Source organism: Tursiops truncatus, chromosome 8 (assembly GCF_011762595.2).
Source record: "Tursiops truncatus isolate mTurTru1 chromosome 8, mTurTru1.mat.Y, whole genome shotgun sequence".
Classification (NCBI taxonomy): Eukaryota; Metazoa; Chordata; class Mammalia; order Artiodactyla; family Delphinidae; genus Tursiops; species Tursiops truncatus.
The window spans coordinates 64947554-64963878 of record NC_047041.1 but is presented as its reverse complement, the minus strand read 5'-3'; the positions used below and the strand labels follow the sequence as shown (position 1 = coordinate 64963878).

Here is a 16325-nt window from a genome sequence, read left to right as displayed (position 1 = left end):
TCTCTGAGGTGTAGAACGCATCCCCAGCCTTCTGAGGGGATCCAGGATATTCCCTCACCCCTTGTGGCCTTAGCACAGGAAAAGAAGCAGTGTACCCATAATCATTAGGTGGTGTTGCTGTGGTTGGTAGTCGATGGGTCCTTTTTTTTTAAATATTTATTTACCCATTTATTTTTATTGAAGTATAGTTGATTTACAATGTTGTGTTAGTTTCTGTTGTACAGCAACGTGATTCAGTTATATGTATGCATATATATATTCTTTTTCATATTCTTTTCATTATGGTTTATTATAGTATATTGAATGTAGTTCCCTGTGCTATATAGTAGGACCTTGTTGTTTATCTATTTTATATATATTAGTTTGTATCTGCTAACCCCAAACTCCTAATTTATTCCTCTCCCAACCCCTTTCCCCCTTGGTAACCATAAGTTCGCTCTCTATGTCTGTGAGTGTGTTTCGTAAATAGGTTCGTTTGTGTCATGTTTTAGATTCCACGTGTAAGTGATATTATATAGTATTTGTCTTTCTCTTTCTCTTTATCACTTAGTGTGATAATCTCTAGTTGCATCTATGTTGCGGCAAATGGCATTATTTAATTCTTTTTTTATGGCTGAGTAGTATTCCGTTATGTATATGTACCACACCTTCTTTATCCATTTTTCTGTCAGTGGACATTTAGGTTGCTTCTATGTCTTGGTTATTGTAAATAATGCTGCTATGAACACTGAGGTGCATGCATCTTTTCGAATTATAGTTTTCTCCAGATACATGCCCAGGAGTGGGATTGCTGGGTCATATGGTAGTTCTATTTTTAGTTTTTTAAGGAACCTCTATACTGTTCTTCATAGTGGCTGTACCAATTTACATTCCCACCAACAGTGTAAGAAGGTCCCCTTTTCTCCACACCCTCTCCAGCATTTGTTATTTGTAGACTTTTTAATGATGGCCATCCTCACTGATGTGAGGTGGTACCTCATTGTAGTTTTGATTTGCATTTCTCTAATAATTAGCAATGCTGAGCATCTTTTCATGTACCTCTTGGCCATCTGTATGTCTTCTTTGGAGACATAGGTCTTCTATTTAGGTCTTCTGCGCATTTTTAAATTGGGTTGTTTGTTTTTTTGTTATTGAGTTATATGAGCTGTTTGTATATTTTGGAAATTAAGCCCTTGTTGGTTGAATCTTTTGCAGATATTTTCTCCCAGTCTGTAGGTTGTCTTTTCATTTTGTGTATGGTTTCCTTTGCTGTGCAAAAGCTTATGAGTTTGATTAGGTCCCATTTGTTTATTTTTGCTTTTATTTCTATTTCCTTGGGAGACTGACCTAAGAAAACATTGGTATGATTTATGTCAGAGAATGTTTTGCCTATGTTCTCTTCTAGGAGTTTTATGGTGTCATGTCTTATATTTAAGTCTTTAAGCCATTTCGAGTTTATTTTTGTGTATGGTGAGAGGGTGTGTTCTAACTTCATTGATTTACATGAGGCTCTCCAACTTTCCCAACACCACTTGCTGAAGAGACTGTCTTTTCTCCATTGTATATTCTTGCCTCCTTTGTTGAAGATTAATTGACCATAGGTGTATGGGTTTATTTCTGGGCTCTCTATTCCATTCCATTGATCCATATGTCTGTTTTTGTGCCAATACCATGCTGTTTTGATTAGTGTAACTTTGTAGTATTGTCTGAAGTCTGAGAGGGTTATGCCTCCAGCTTTTTTCTTTTTCCTCAGGATTGCTTTGGCAATTCTGGGTCTTTTATGGTTCCATATAAATTTTAGGATTATTTGTTCTAGTTCTGTGAAAAATGTCATGGGTAATTTGATAGGGATTGCATTAAATCTGTAGATTGCTTTGGGTAGTATGGCCATTTTAACAATATTAATTCTTCCAATCCGAGAGCATGGGATAGCTTTCCATTTCTTTGAACCATCTTTAATTTCCTTTATCAGTGTTTTATAGTTCTCAGCATATAAGTCTTTCACCTCCTTGGTCAGGTTTATTCCTAAGTAATTTATTTTTTTGATGCAATTTTAAAAGGGCCTGTTTTTTTTTTTACTTTCTCTTCCTGATATTTCATTTTTAGTGTAAAGAAATGCAACCGATTTCTGTACGTTAATCTTGTATCCTGCTATCTCGCTGAATTCGTTTATCAGTTCTAGTAGTTTTTGTGTGGAGTCTTTAGGGTTTTCAATATATAGAATCGTGATCTGCATAAAATGACAGTTTTACCTCTTCCCTTCCAATTTGGATATCTTTTATTTCTTTTTCTCATCTGATTGCTATGGCTGGCTAGGACTTCCAATACTATGTTGAATAGAAGAGGTAAGAGTGGGCATCCTTGTCTTGTTCCAGATTTTAGCAGGAAGGCTTTCAGCTTTTCACCGTTAAGTATTATATTGGCTGTGGGTTTGTCATGAATAGCGTTTATAATGTTGAGATATGTTCCCTCTATGCCCACTTTAGTAAGAGTTTTTATTATGAATGGACATTGAATTTTGTCAAATGCCTTTTCTGCATCTATTGAGATGATCATGCGGTTTTGTCTTTTCTTTCGTTTATGTGGTGCTGATTTGTGTATGTTGAACCATCCTTGTGAGCTTAGGATGAATCCACATGGTCACGGTCTATGATCTTTTTAATGTGTTGTTTGATTCGGTTTGCTAATATTTTGTTGAGAATTTTTGCATCTATATTCATCAAAGATATTGGCCCCGGGCTTCCCTGGTGGCACAGTGGTTGAGAGTCCGCCTGCCGATGCAGGGGACACGGGTTCGTGCCTGGGTCCGGGAGGATCCCACATGCCGCGGAGCGGCTGGGCCCCTGAGCCATGGCCGCTGAGCCTGCGCATCTGGAGCCTGTGCTCCGCAATGGGAGAGGCCACAACAGTGAGAGGCCCGCGTACTGCAAAAAAAAAAAGATATTGGCCTGTAATTTTCTTTTTTGGTGGCGTCTTTGTCTGGTTTTGGTATCAGGGTGATGGTGGCTTCATAGAATGTCTTTGGGAGTGTTCCCTCCTCTTCAGTTTTTTGGAAGAGTTTGAGAAAGATTGGTAGAAATTCTTTTCTGTATATTTGGTAGAATTCACCTGTGAAGCCATCTGGTCTGGGACTTTTGTTTGTAGGAAGTTTTTAAATTACAGATTCTATTTCATCTCTAGTGATTGGTCTATTCAAATTATCTATTTCTTGATTCAATTTTGGTGGGCTGTATGCTTCTAGAAACTTGTCCATTGCTTCTAGATTGTCGAATTTGTTGGCATGTAACTGTTCATACTATTCTCCTATGGCTTTTTGTATTTCTGTGGCATTGGTTGTTATGTCTCCTCTTTCATTTCTTATTTTGTTTATTTGGGTCCTCTCTTTTTTCTTCTTAGTGAGCCTGGCCAGAGGTTTGTCGATTTTGTTTACCCTTTCAAAGAACCAGCTCTTGGTTTTATTGATTTTTTTCTATTGTTTTTTTAATCTCTATTTTATTTCTTTCCTCTCTGGTTTTTATTATTTCCTTCCCTCTGCTGACTGGATGGGTTCTTTTTGCTTGTTTTGGCACAGTGCTCAGACATTTACTGCAGGCTGGGGGGGTCCAGTCAGCTTTGTGTGGTGGTGAGACCCCCATTCAAGGGACCTGGGAGCTGATGGAGGGCAAGCCATTTGGCGAAATGAAGAGAGACTTAGTGGCAGAGGCTGGAAGCATGAGTTTGTCACATATAAACTAGGTCACCTCATTTCCCTCATCTTTAAATAAGGCAATGATTTTCACCATCTCTCCCGACTCTGAAAGTACAGAAGCCTGTGAAACAAAGACAGGATTGACTAAGGTCAGGAGGGAGGAGAGACCAGCTTTTGAAGGTGGGGAGAGAGAGAAGAAAAAAACAGAATAATAGAAAAAAAACCCGGACAGACAGATGGTACCAAGAGGGAAAAAGCTTTAGAATGTTCCAGATTTAAGTCTCTGTGAAAGGGCAGGGGAAACACAACTCTTAGGGCTGTGGACTACAAAAAGAAAGCTTTTGTGTTCAAGAAAAAAAAGGTATATGATTGCATGATAGTATAGTTTTGCTCTGGAGAGCTTCCCAGAGCCCAGAGGGCAACAGCACTGCTATGAGCACCTCTGTACCTGCTGGAGGCCCAGGTGCACATCCCATGCTCCCCGCTCTGCCCTCCGAGTGAGGCAGCTGTGTCAGGCTTTGAGCCCTGTGACGGGGAGAACCAAGGCTCTGAGAGTGGCGGGTGACTGAGAGACCACACCTCAAAGATGCCAAGAGCGTGTGCGGCTCAGGGAGCAGCTGCCTGCACTTGTGTGCTGCAGCCTCTGAGTTTGTGGCAGTTTTCCTGAGTCTGCACGGCCTGTGTGTCCATGTTCCAGGCTCAGCTGGGAGGCCCAGAATCCCCATGCCTGCAGATGTAGGTTCATACGTTGATCATGAACCCCTGTGTACGATGGTCCTGAGAATGCAGGAGAGTGACAGGGAGAGACATATCCGAGAAATCCAGAAAGTAGAGCCTCACTGAGTTTTTCCAGATTCCTGCTCAGGCCCTTGGAATTTAACTCAGCAAGTTTCTCTATGAGAATGAGCTCCAATTTGATTGGCTAGAAGGGTGACCTGGGGCATCTGATGCTTGACTAGCCAGTGCCTGGTGAATCCCATGGGTCTTTAGAGAACAGCCTGGAGACTTTGCAAGGCACTTGTGAAAGGGCGGTCATGTGGCAGGAACGGTGGTGTGTTACCTCACTACAGAGCCTTGCTTGTTGTCAAACGCCTTGCCAGCAGTCAGAGAAGCAAGGTCTGGTTTCAGATGCCCACAGAATCCTTCCATTCGAATCCTCTTTGGTTCCTGGGTTACCATTGTCCCAACACAACTGAGCTGGGACTCAAGCGTAAAGAGACGTGGAGCTCCTTTTTCTGAGTGGGAAGCCGTAAAGACTCGATTGCCTTCAAAGGCATGAGAACAACCGAACGTCATCACCACTGTCCCATTCCACAGTTTGGCAGTTTAATGATTGTTACAGTTGGCTCTGGAAAATGCGTTATGTGCCAATGAGACATTCTCTTAAGTGGAAAAGGGAGGCTTGCCACTCAAAAGGACAAAAATCACATGCTGTTCCAACCTTAAGCTACTATAAACAGGAGCTAAATTTTCAGGATTTAAAACTCCCAGATGAATTCAATTAAAAATATTCACCAAGCACCCCCATATTTTCCTTTCTTCACATGCTGGGGTGTGTATTCATATGTATGGTAACCCAAGGAGGCCCACGGAAAGTCACAGACAGTAACACTATAGGCCCGTCTAGAAAACCTAACACAGTACGTGCAAGGCATGGGTCTGTTTTTGCTCTCACATGCGAAAGGGGAAAAGGACATGATGTCTTATTTCACCTGAGCGCACCGGCGATGGTGATGCGGTCTGACGTCTTTCTGTGAGGCTTTTGTGTGGAGCCCTCCGCCTCTCCCCTTCATGGGCCACTGGGTGGGCTGACCGGTGCTGTGCTGCTTTCGCGCAAGGGGTTAGGAGGAAAGTGGCTTGTTGGAAGCTAGAGAGCAGACAGGCCGTTATGCACACATGCAAGGCTTTTGTTTATAACCATGTCCCCAGATATGAAGGATCTGGCCCAATTAGCCAAGGCACCATTTTGAAGGGACGCGTCCTCTCATTAAAATACAGCTCAGAGCGACAGAGCTTAGCACGTTGTGCATTTGTTGTCTTTTCTGTTTTTACATTAGAATATGATATAAAAGAGCAGGTCTGTTTGTTTCTCCAGCCGAACATACCTTATTTGAACCTACAGATTCAATCACATACAACCAACTCCAAGATATTGCCGGAGACTTCTGAGGGCCTAGGTAGACAAATTTCACTACCCACATCGCCCAGATAGTCGTGATTTGGGTAACCCCGCGACTTCCTTGTCCAAGAGAATGGTCAGGGCAGACAGCGGACTGTGGACGATGACAGTGGAATTCTCCACGAGGGTGAACTCAGTGTCTCCTCTGCCGCGAGGGTGCTTAGTGTTATTTGTGTTCAAGTCTGGGGGAAGAGGGGTGGTAAGCTGTGGCTGAACTTCTCCAAGATTTGTTTGTTTTGCACTGAACAGCAAGCATCCTGCTACTTCAAAGCCCAGAGAGACCCAGTAAGAGAGCGGGCAGAGAAAGCGTGTTGAATGGCCTCTTCCCCTGTTGGTCCTCGGGTTCTCCTTGTCCCCAGCTCGTTCATTCCTCACAGAGTAAATGCAGGTGGGGTGTCAGCTTTGCCTGCTCCCTCTGCCCTGATTTCCGAGGCTGGAGTCACCCTTGTCAATTTCATGGACTTGCAGAGGGCACCCTGCTGAGGAGTCACTGGGGTTTAGTTTAACAGAAGTGCATTGGCGGACGGCGTGGGTTCCTTAGAGAACGTCAGTCAGTTCCCAAAGGCCCAGCCTCCTGGAGAGTCCTGCTGGGGGTGTGGTAGCGGGCAGGGGTGTGTGGCCAAGTCCCAGAAAATGCAGACCTTCCCTGTCGGTCAGTCTGGGGGCAGAATGAGGTCTGAACAAGATGTGAGGCCCACCTGGGTTCAGAGCTGTCCTGACCCTCACAAGCTCTGTGATTCAGTTTCTTTCTTTATCCAGTGAAGCTAATAATCCCCAGTTCACAGAATTGGGTGAGAGTCTTGTAAGGCAAGGTTTATGAAAGCTCTTTGTATAAGGCTCATTATTATTGACAGGTAATTAACACTGGGTTCTAACTGCCTTCTCCCCTGGTTCCCATCAACCTACTGCAAAAAAAGAGTGGAATTTCCCTGGAAGCTGAGGCTGTGTTTCAGGACTCCACGGGCCTCTTCCCACTGATGTTTGTGGCCTTGGGCTAAGTTCTCTAGAGCTCTGCCTCGCCCTCTTGAGTAATGCATTTTGCTAGAAACTCCGTGTTCCCTGCCTCAAGCCTGACTCACCCTGCACTTCTTGTCCTCACGAGTCATAGGTGTGTGGTTTGGGTGTTGGGGATACAAATAGAAGGAAGGATGGGCCTAATGAATGACAAGAAGCATCGGTGATGGTCAGGTGCTGACAAGTTCCAGGATGGGGCCAGGTTGGCAGGACGTATCTTGGTTTCTATAGAAAACAACATACTTGTGGTTCTAAGAGTGATTGGCAGAGTCTCGTGTGAATGTACAGTTCCACAGTCCTATAACCAGACACTTGGGTCCATTTGTGTTTCTAGATTTATATTTTGCATTGGTTTTGTAATTTCTGGCCAGGTGTAAGGCCCTCATGCCTTAATCCAGTAGGAAAACATTATAGGGAAAATTGAAGAGCTCTGGATCATTCTGAGAAGTGGATAAGCAATCCCCAAATAAATAGTTGTTGTGGGTGAGCAGTTTTTAAGGAGTAGGAGGTGTTTTTTTTTTCTTTTTTTGAGCTATAACCTGGCTATATTAAATCGTACTCTCCTCAACCTAAATCTCCTTCAAGAAGGAATTTGTGATTCCACATGCAAAATCAAAATACTGTGAAGTTGATAAACCAGTTTCATACAGGTTTCGTATAAGTTGGTATAAAAGGATGTCTTCAATAAAATGTTAAGTGAATAAAAAGCAATTGCAAAGCAGTATATTTACTATGTATTTAAGATATACTTTATATATATAGCTTATAAAATATCTCATTTTTAGAAAAAAACAGCATGCATTAAAAAGCTTGGCAAAATGTACACAAAATCATTACTAGTAGATATCTCTGGAAGAATTGAACTTTGCAGAGACTTTTCCTTTGTAGAACTCTGTATGTTTTGAGTGTTTTAAGAAGAGCGTTTGAACTATTTACAATTTTGCTATAGACATCTATCTATCTTTTTGAACAATATTGCCAGTGTTTCTTTGTGTAAAACCTGGAAATTAAATTGCTGTGTCAAAGGGTGTGCCTAGGGGCTTCCCTGGTGGTGCAGTGGTTGAGAGCCCGCCTGCTGATGCAGGGGACACAGGTTCGTGCCCCGGTCCGGGAGGATCCCACAAGCCGCTGAGAGGCTGGGCCCGTGAGCCATGGCCGCTGAGCCTGCGCGTCCGGAGCCTGTGCTCCGCAACGGGAGAGGCCGCAACAGTGAGAGGCCCACGTACCGCAAAAAAAAAAAAAAAAAAAAAAAAAAGGGTGTGCCTATCTAAGATTTTGAAAGATGTTGCCCAGTTTTCCTTCCAAAGGTTGTACTATTTTTGCTTCTAGCAGCAATTTCTGAGATAATTTCACCAACCCTCCCTCACCTACAGTGAGTGTTATAGTGGGTGACCACCTATATTTTCTTTTTGTTTCTATTTCTTTGACTATTAGTAAGGTCAAGGGGAATGGCTGTTTGAGAATTGTAAGTTGTAGCAAACAAGAGAGTGGTCCACAAATTTATCTCATCGCTTCCTCTCTTCTTCAGGGAGAAGGGTCAGTTTCGCATTCCAGGCTGTTCCCAAGGCCAAATACCATCTGGCCCAGTGTGGGACAGATTAGGAAGGTGTGAGGTTCCAGCAGGAACTATCTGTGCGTTCCGTGTCCACCGTGATGGCTGAGGGACTGCAAGTCACACCGGGGAGTAGGTGATGGTGACATGCAGGCTACTGCTCCCACCCCTGTAAACACAAAAAGGCAGGCACTCCCTCCTTCCTTCTTTGGCCACTTTCACAAACACCCCAAAGCTTAGATGCCCTCTGAGAGGAGAAGCTCTTTAGCGGGATGGGTAAGTCTTGGGCCCAAGGAGAGCTGGCTCAGAGTGCAACTCTACTGCTAGTAGCTGTGTGACTGGTGAAATCCCTTAACTGCTCTGAGCCTTAGTTTCCCCACATGTAAAGTGGATTCATCAGAGTACCTTCCATATAGGATAAAATAAAATAATCCAGGTAAAAACATACCAGACAGCGCCTAGAACGCGAGAATAAGCAGTCAGTGAATGTCAGCTCTTTGTTGTTATCATTATTTGATTACCCCCAAACCATGGCTGTCAAAATTCCCCGTGTTAATTATTCAACTCATCCATTTATTTGCACATTCATTGAGCACTTAATGTGTGTCTGGCAGATAATGTGTGTCTCCCTAACAGCAGAGAGGACCCAGGCTAGCGGTGGAACAGCAAAGTAAACGGGTCATTACAACATGGATTCATACGTGTTTCCTAAGGCAGTGGTGGACAGAGCATGGTGGGAGCCCTGTGTGAGAGCTAGATGCGGTAGCCAGGGAAGATTCTGTCAGGAAACAGTCCTTCCTGGTTTCTGGAGTTTCCGCACATTTTATAAGCAGAGGCGCTAATTGCCCTTTGGTTTCAGACTATCTTTTCCAGGATGCTTGTACAGCAAGCAGCCTTGGAAAACAGAGCCAGCTCTCCCTCCTTGGCAGAGGGAAGGTTTGCTTGCAGTCCATTATATGAGATTTGGGTGCTCTAAGCTTGACATTGGTCAGCTGTGATGCACACCCACTGCACACACTGGATCCACCTGGGCCCCTCCATGTTGCCCCCTGGGACTTGGGGGTGAGGGGAACTGTCACAGACATGAAGCTCATGCTGCTTCTGTGCGGTCAGCAATGAAGCCCTTTGTCTCTGACCCAGGAGTCTGACTTCTCTGCTGGCAGCCGTGAAACTGTGGAAGGCTCACTTGTCCCCTTGCAGGTAAAGTCTCAGACCCTTCACACATTTTGGCAGGCTTCCTGGAAGAGGTAGCAGTTGAGCTGTGTTTTGAACGGTGTCGAGGAATTCTCAGTTGTGAGGAGGAAGGGCATTCCTTGCAGAAGCATTCTTTGTTTACAGTCAAGGAGGCTGGTGGAACTGGAACATGTGTGAGGAACACTACATAGTTTAGAATGCCAGAGGTGGAGGTGTGCTTGGGGGAGTAGCAGATGAGGCTGGGGAGAGGCAGGAATTAGATCAGGAAGGGTTTCGAGAGCCCAGCCAAGGAGTTGGAAATACATGCTGAGTTAGGAACATACCCTGCCTCGGTATAGTATAGGGGGGCTCCACGCAGTCCCCGGGATACAGAGCCAGGAAGATGTGGTTTGGATGGCAGAGATGTGAAACTCGAGACCAAGCCGTCTGTGCCCTGCAAAAAGCCTGGCTTCGGGGCTTGGAGTCTGGAAACTTGGAGTCTTAGAAGTGGAACACGCTGCTTTTGCTTGGTGCCAATAGGCAGGTCAAATAAACAACAGTGATTGAACTTGAAATCTCATTAGGCTGACGCTGCAGGACAAGCCTATTTCTGTGGCTTCTGAGTAGCCCAAGCATGTCAGGGGCTGAAGAGCTCCCTGTGCAGGTGGGTGGCTGTCCTTGGCTATTAGGGCCTGGGGATCCTTCTAGACCAGCCTGGGACTTTTTCAGGCTGACTGTAAGATCTGCAGCTCTGCCTGTCCTTGATCTTTGGCATAGTTCTGAAAAACTCACAGAGCTTGTGAGTCCATATCATCTTATTTTTATTTATTTTATTTATTTATTTTTTTTGCGGTACTCAGGCCTCTCACTGCTGTGGCCTCTCCCGTTGCGGAGCACAGGCTCCGGACGCGCAGGCTCAGCGGCCATGGCTCACGGGCCCAGCCGCTCCGCAGCATGTGGGATCTTCCCAGACTGGGGCACGAACCCGTGTCCCCTGCATCGGCAGGCGGACTCTCAACCACTGTGCCACCAGGGGAGCCCCTCATTTTATTTTTTATTTATTTATTTATTTATTTTTTTGCGGTATGCGGGCCTCTCATTGCTGTGGCCTCTCGCGTTGCAGAGCACAGGCTCCAGACACGCAGGCTCAGTGGCCATGGCTCACGGGCCCAGCCGCTCCGCGGCATGTGGGATCTTCCCAGACCGTGGCACGAACCCATGTCCCCTGCATTGGCAGGCGGACTCTCAACCACTGTGCCACCAGGGAAGCCCCTCAATTTATTTTTAAAATAACATCAAGGACCACAACTTTCCCTTGTTTGGTCACTGAGACTCAGAAAGTGATCAGATTAGCCATCCTCTCTCCAAAGCCACCTATTTCTCCTTTTCAGGGTAAATCCTGGTAACCGATCAGACCAGCTCATCAGTGCTGTGATGTCATCCAGGACTCAGTAATAATTAATGATCATAATGAAAATAATAGTAATAGACGATGATGAACATAAGAGCTGCCATTGATGGGGCCCCTGCTGTGTGCTAGGCACTGTGCTTGGGAGCTGGCCAGCTTCCCTTCACATAATAAACACAACAACCATGCAGGGCACATACACTCTTGATCCCATTTTATAGATGAAGTAACTGAGGCTCAGAGAAGTTAAACAGCAGAGCTAGGTGGAAAGCCAGTACTAAGAGAAAAAAACAAACAAATTACTTAGGTCTTATCCATTGCCAAACCTTTAAAACCCATGTTCTTAATGGAACATTTTAAAAATTGTGGTAAAAAATAAATAATATAAAATTTACCATCCTAACCATTTTTATGCATATGGTTCAGTAGTAAGTGTATTCACATTGTTGTGCAGCCAGTCTCCAGAACTCTTTTCATCTTGCAGAACTAAGACACTGTACGCATTAAATGATAACTCCCCGTTCCTCCCTCCCCCTGGCAACCAACCTTCTACTTTCTGTCTATGAATCTGCCTATTCTACATACTTCATATGAATGGAATCATACTGTATTTGTCCTCTTGTGATTGGCTTATTTCACTTAGCATAATGTCCTCAAGGTTCATTCATATTGTAGCATGTGTCAGAATTTCCTTCCTTTTTGCTGAACAGTATTCCATTGTGTGTATATTTTCATTCGTCTGTCAGTAGACACTTGGGTTGCTTCCACCTCTTGGCTGTTGTGAATCCTACTGCGATGAACATGGGTGTACAAATCTCTCTTTGAATCCCTGATCTCGATTCTTTGGGGTATATACCCAGAATGGAATTGCTGGATCATATTGTAATTCTATTTTTAATTTTCGGAGGTACTGCCATACTCTCACACGGCAGCTACGCCATTGTACATTCCCACCAGTGGAGCGTGAGATGGGGGTGTTTTGCTACCTCTTGGTTTCTGTGACTGTAGGCACTAGGGAACCCAAGGGCCCAATGTAAGCTAAAGGGCTGTACAAAAATCCCTGGGCTCTGCTGCCCTAGGTCAAGGCAGTGCCTTCCCAACACTGGTCCCACCAGTAGCCTCTGCAGTATGGCAGCCATCGTCTCAGGGGGTGTCTTTGAGGGGTACCTGACACCACTAACCAGAGGTGTAAGTAAACAGTAACTCATGCCCCCCTCTAGCCAACATGCTGAAAACGTCCCCCTGTCCCCGGCTGGGTGTAGGCAGGCTCAGGCTGCCTCCTTGGAAATTCATTTCTAGGATCCAAAGATGTGGTTTTCCTGATCGTTAGGAATCTCCTGCCCATCCACACCTTCCTTGGTGAGATCCCGCACCGTGTCTCCTGAAAGAATCCCTGAGGCTTCGAGGAGCTCCCACTTTCCCTCGGGGCACTGCAGACTCCTGGGGGCTCTGGCGGGGGCTCAGGCCTCCAGGGAGAGGGTTTTGTGGTGGTCGGGAGGGTTTCCTGGGAGGAGGACCAGAGGACAGGGGCTCTGGGGTCATAGGCAGAGCCAGTGGAAGGGAACTGGGTCAGGATGAAGGTTTGGGATGCAGAGGTATGTATTTAATGCTCTCAGGGAATTCACAGTATGCCCCAAACCTGGTGAGCTGAGCTGGTCTCCCAAGTCAGGCAGGAATGTCTTCTCTTGGTCCTATGCCCAGCAGACTGTAGGAAAAATGATGGATGAGGATTGAGTCATCTAAACGTTTGCCCAGATCTCATCGCTCTGTCTAGACCCACTGTCAGTTTCACTTTTCGCCTCCACCCCCTGGAAGAGAAAGAATAAACAAGACATGTGGGTACATTTTATGGGAACACAGAGCAGTGGGATTTGGAGTCTGGAGTGCCAGGGGTTGGGATCCCTGCTCCCTGGGCAGCTTCCCCTACTGCTCTGAGCACTGGTTCCTGCCCCATGAGAGGAGGAGTTAGTGACTGCCCTAAGGGTGTTTCAGAAGGAGGAGACAATGTATGGAAAGTGTCCGGCACTTAATAGATGTTCAATACAAATAGATTCTCCTCTCTGAGCGAATTTCCTGGGCCTCTAGGAGCAGTGATTTACCAAATATGAGGGTGATACATTAGTACATGTATTTATTTTGTTGTAAGTTTGCCGTCCCTTGAAACCCAGTAACTGAGAAACTTTCTCAGGTGATACTGGCTAAGGTGCTAGACCAAACGGATGAAAAAGCTGTTGTGTGAAGACAAGTCTTGTGCCAAAGGTAGTAAAGCAAGATTTCACTGAGTTACAGAATTATAAATGGCAGGGTTCACAGGGTCCTTTGAGTTCCTGTAGACCAGGGTTGAAAACATGGGGCACATACACTGCCATCCTCCCCACTGCCACGCCCATAGCAGACACGACTAATCAATAGCAGTTATTTCCTAATGAGCCCGGATGGAGCTTCAGAACTTGAGATAACACAGCACTTCAAGCAGCCATTGATAATGGAGTTTCCTGTTGGGGAAGCAGGGCCTTGGTGTCACCGTTTTGTGATATCTAGTAAGATTAGTAACCGGGGAGATGGTCTGCCTAGTGCTGAGAAGATGGTGATGACTGCTGGGGAAGGGGCTTCTCAGGGCTTCTCAGGGAGCAGCCATCCGAAGTTGATGAAGTGGTGGCCAGGAGAGTATCTAGAAGACTGTGAGCCCTGGGAAGGCAGGGGCTTTGTTCTGTTTACTTCTGTATCAACAGGGGATCGGCGCTTAATAGTTGAATGAACACGTTTAACAGATGAAAGCTGTATGACCAAGGAGTAAGCTGGGGACTGTAAACAGAAGCAGCAGGCCTTGAAGATAAGACCCAGCAAAGAGCTACAAATACGTAGATGAGTTTTATTTGCTTGAAAAAATGGTCCTCTTTGTGTTTTTCTTGCCTTCATTCGTTCATCTACATTATTGAGCACCTACTGTTTGCTGGGCTGTACACCAGGTATCTTTACATCTTTTATTTTCTAATTTTTATAAAACAGAGAAGTAGGTTTTTTTTTTTTTTTTTTTTTTTTGGCTGCGTTGGGTCTTTGTTGCAGTACACGGGCTCAGTAGTTGTGGCACACAGGCCCTAGAGCGTGCGGGCTTCAGTAGTTGCAGTGCATGGGCTCAGTAGTTGTGGCATGTGGGCTCTAGGGTGCACGGGCTTCAGTAGTTGCAGCACGTGGGCTCAGCAGTTGTGGCTTGCAGACTCGAGCGCAGGCTCAGTAGTCGTGAAGCACAGGCTTAGTTGCTCCATGGCATGTGGGATCTTCCCGAACCAGGGATCAAGCCCGCAGCCCCTGCATTGGCAGGTGGATTCTTAACCACTGCGCCACCAGGGATGTCCCGGAAGTAGGTATTATTTTACAGATGAGGACACTGGAGTTTAGAGAAGTTAAATTCCCAAAGTCATGGTAGATGGTTGAATGGTAAAATGGGTTCCTATTCCTCTGAAACCAGGTATAAACTTGCCTTTTCCATAAAAAGATATATTTCTGATAGAAAAAGTCATGGAAGTTTGCAGCCATAATTTGAGGTGGTTTTGAAGAAGTTATTGCGAACCTTCCACCACCTGGTTCCATTCCTGTCATTTATACCAAGAGTCATTGAACACCCCCCACCAAATGTTCAAAATGAAGAATCAGAATCACAAAAGGACCACTGCATGGCCATAAACACAGGGCTCTTGCCCTCCCAAGAATGGCAGAGCCCCTTGGGGGTCACTGGGAGAGGCTATCAGGGTTAGGAAACTGTGGCATCTCTCACCCGATTTCTTCTGCTCTCACCACTGGTCGGGTATGAGACCCGTGCCCCTGAAGGGGGACGTTCTAAACCACCGAGGAGGAGCATTTTAAGTGGGTGGCCGGCACCTGTATCTGAAGTTTGGCCACTGACACATTTCAGTGATGTGATGTGGAAAATACAGCCACAGTCTGAATTTTCCATAGTCTCATAATTCATGGCCTCCCAGAAGAGGAAGCAGGTACAAAAAGCAGAGAGAGCCCACTGCCTGGTGAGTAGCAGTCAGGGTGGAAAAACATCTTGCTTCGCAGACTGAGGAGGCCTGCTCCCCAGGCCAGTGGGTCCCTGGTGGCTCAAAGTGGCCAGGGGCCAACAGACTCCATCCCTCTCAGGCCCTGCAAGAAGCAGGCCTTACGGTCAGCCTCCTACCCCCCTCCCAGTAGCCTTTTGCTTTTCCCATTGCTTTGGGGTCCTGTTTTTTCCCCATGATGTCTGCAGGGACCACCTTCTCCAGGGAGAACACACACCCTGCAGAAAGGCTAAACCAAAGTCATGCTCGGTGCCTGCCTTGGCGGAGCTGTTCCCTTCCCCGATAGCTTTGCTAGGATTTGGAGGGGGAGAGAAAGGGAAGAGAACTAATATTCCTCGAGCATCTACTATGTGCCAGGTACTGTGGACCATTTCATAGAAGTGATTTTCCTTAACTCTAACCAAACCCACCTAGAACAGGGGGTACCAGCCCTGCTTTAAAGATGAGGAAGCACAGAGTGACTTGCCAAGGTTGTACAGCTAGTAAGTGGCAGAGTTAGGATCTGGAAATAGGTCTGTCTTACTCCAAAGCCTAGCCTTCTTCTACCATACACTACTTTACAAAAGGGGCAGATGGGAAGGTCACTAATAGTAACTGAAGGTCTGGTCCAGGCCATGATATGTGGACACCTGTATCGCTGTTAATCTTCCTAGCAACATAATTGGTTTGGGTTTGTCATTCCCATTTTTCAGATGAGGAAACTGCAGCCCAGTGATGTTAAATGATGTTAAATGACTCCAGCAAGGAGTGTTGAGAAGGAAGTGGACCTGGGGCTCACCGTAGGGGTAGTGTGTCCCTTTTATAGCCCGTGGCCGGCCGGGGTCTCGGCTTGGAGAGCTGGAGCAGACCTGGTGATGGGGGTGGATTCCTCGGCACCGGCACCTCGGCAGGCAGCGCTGGGGCCATCATGATGATGGGTGGCTTCAGGGTGTCTGGGGCAGAAAACCTAGGTGTGCCCAGACCACTCTCCCTAGACCACGGCCCACGGCCTCCCCCTTAGAGCTGTAGCTTTCTGTGTCCCCTGCCATCGGAGGAAGATGAAGCAAAATAAGATGAGGCCACTTGTGAGCAGAACGAGGTCAGAGCATGTGTTTTTCGGCTTTTTCCAAGCTCATTAGCACAAATGGTTCAACTTGGAAGACTTAACAATTCCACAAGCCCCTTTTTCAGTCCTCACTGTGGTGAACTTTGTGGGGATTGTTGGGGGGAGGGAGAGCATAATTGCTGACAGCAGGAAAGAGGCGGGGACCAAGGGCTTTAGAAACCCATTT

At 45.9% G+C, this 16325-nt stretch overlaps 1 protein-coding gene across 1 annotated transcript in view; it reads left to right on the top strand.

Moving 5' to 3' along the window:
* The window catches only part of DKK3 (dickkopf WNT signaling pathway inhibitor 3), a 48311-nt gene that overhangs the window by 11390 nt on the left and 20596 nt on the right, over positions 1-16325 (top strand). The window lies entirely within an intron of this gene.